The 2328-nt window shown below is 51.1% G+C and overlaps 1 pseudogene; it reads left to right on the forward strand.

Moving 5' to 3' along the window:
- The first annotated feature begins 371 nt into the window (after positions 1 to 371).
- On the forward strand, positions 372 to 848 carry LOC113253191 (60S ribosomal protein L27a-like; annotated as a pseudogene).
- The last annotated feature ends 1480 nt before the right edge of the window (positions 849 to 2328 follow it).

The raw sequence follows: 2328 nt of genomic DNA on the forward strand, positions 1-2328 counted from the left end.
ACTAGTTTTTCGTGCCTCCGCCTCGTTGATGGTGCAGGCGAGCTGTACTCCCATGTTGCACCCAACCACCTACCCGGACCTTAGCCCGGTCTTCCAGGCGGCGGGGGGCGGGGCGGGCCTCCGGGCTGACTGGCCCGGAGCCTGGGGCAGCTTGTTCTGCCTGGGGTTCAGATCTCTGAGACACGCAGGCCAGTGCGTTCCCACACCACCCCATGAGGCCACACAGCCCCGGGGCCTGTCCTCCATATCACCTCTGCTGAATGTGCCACAAAGCCGATCCTTGACGGCTTCCGTCCTCCCCCATCCCCCAGTCCTACACACCCCTGCGAAGACGGGCAAGTTCACGCCCTGCTCCACCTCCCTCTGGCCTTATGACCAAGCCACATTTTTCCATACAGCCATCCAGACGGAGGAAGACCCGGAAGCTTCGGAGCCACGGGAGCCACGGCCACGGCCGCGTGGCCTAGCACCGGAAGCCCCCGGGGGGCCGCGCTGCTGCGGGCGGCATGCATGCGTCACCGCTGGACCGGCTTCTACAAACATCACCCAGGTCACTTTGTAAAAGTTAGTATGAGACGTTACTGCTTGAAGAGGAACCAGAGCTGCTGCCCAGCTGTCGACCTTGACAACCTGAACCTCGGTCAGTGAGCAGACACGGGTAAATGCTGCCAAGAACAAGACTGCAGCTGCCCCTACCACTGATGTGCTGCTCCCCGGGTACTGCGAAGTTCTGGGGGAAGGGAAAGCCCCCCAAACAGGCTGTCATCTTGGAGACCAGATTCTTTGGTAGAAGGGCAGAGGAGAAGATTAAGGGGGGTGGGGGAGGGGGCTGCATCCTGGTAGCTTGAAGCCACGTGGAGGGAGTTATATTAAGTGCTAACGAGTGCTTTTCAATAAATAGAGAGATAGAAAATAAATATAAATAAATAAATAAATAAATAAATAAATAAATAAATAAAATTTAAAAGTACCACTAAATTATAGATCATTATGTACATGTGGTGTAAAGTGTGTTTGAATAAAACTACTCTAGCACGCCAGGAAATCAATCTGACAGATCTGTCTTCTCCCCACTATTTCTCCTGTCCTCTTCCTTGCCCCCCTCTCACCCCTGGAAGTCCTGATTCTAACCACACTCCAAGTGTCAGCTCAAAGGTCACCTCTTCCTTGAAGCCTAGAGAGGCAATCCCAGCCTCCTTCATGACTCTCCGGATACAGTTGCCTATTTTTCGCTGTACATAGTATTATCAAACAAGGGCAGAGCTGTTGCCTCTGCCATTACACACGCCGGAAAGCTGGGAATGGCTTTCATCCTCTTCACCGGTAACAGCAAGTCCTCTCCACAGTCCCGTCGGGAGGCCACGCACTATCTATTCCTCCTGTCGTTCCCTTAATGCCTGACCTTCCTGACCTGGCAGTCCTCACCTGGCCCATTGCAAAGCCTTTGAATTGGTCCTTCTGCCGCCAATCCTGCATTTCCCCTATTTTTCTCCACCCTATTAGCAGAGTGTTGTTTTTAAACCGCCCATCTCATCATAGCACCAACTTTGTAATTTTTTTCCCCACTATCTACTTAATAAAATCCCAAGTCTGGGGCATGGCCTCATGTTCTTTCCTGAGAGGGGAGGTTAGGGTGGGGGCTGAGAGCTTGGGGTTTAGAACTGTGCCCTCCTGGGATTGCAGCCTGGATCTGCCAGTCACTAGCCACATGACCTGGACACTTAGCCAACTTAGCCAACTCCTTTAGCTTCAACTTCTTGCTGTAAAATGAGGATTTGTGGGGGAGAATTAGGCACAATAATGAAGCTATAGTGATGAGCTGAGGATCTTCTGCGTATAATTCACTTGGCAAATGGTCTTCATTGATAATGCAGCCCTCTGCTTGCAGCCCTACCCCGTCTTCTAGTACACCAGCATCAGAGGCACACACGGCCAGTTCCCACGTGGGGTTCCAATCTCTCGGGCCTCTTCGTCTTAGAACATACTGGAACCTCTGCCCAGAGGGCTCTCCATCCCTGCTCACTTCATTAATAAGACTAATAATAACACGTAGCAGGTATGACTCAGTGCCTACAGTCTTGCGCATGCAAGAAAGAAAACTTATTTTATTACAACTAAAGATAACTTTTTATTTTGAGCTCCATTTCTCCAGGAAGTAAAAACTGACTATCAATCACTTCATGAATGCACCTTCCCTTTACCATCTCCTTGGGGCTGTGTGTAAGTTCCCAGATATTTGCCTAGCACGAGGGTATTCGGTGATGGTTCGTTGGTCCATGCTTGCATCCCTGATAGTTGTACTGTCTTCATCTAGCCTCTGGCCATTGA

Source organism: Ursus arctos, unplaced genomic scaffold (genome assembly GCF_023065955.2).
Source record: "Ursus arctos isolate Adak ecotype North America unplaced genomic scaffold, UrsArc2.0 scaffold_17, whole genome shotgun sequence".
Lineage (NCBI taxonomy): Eukaryota > Metazoa > Chordata > Mammalia > Carnivora > Ursidae > Ursus > Ursus arctos.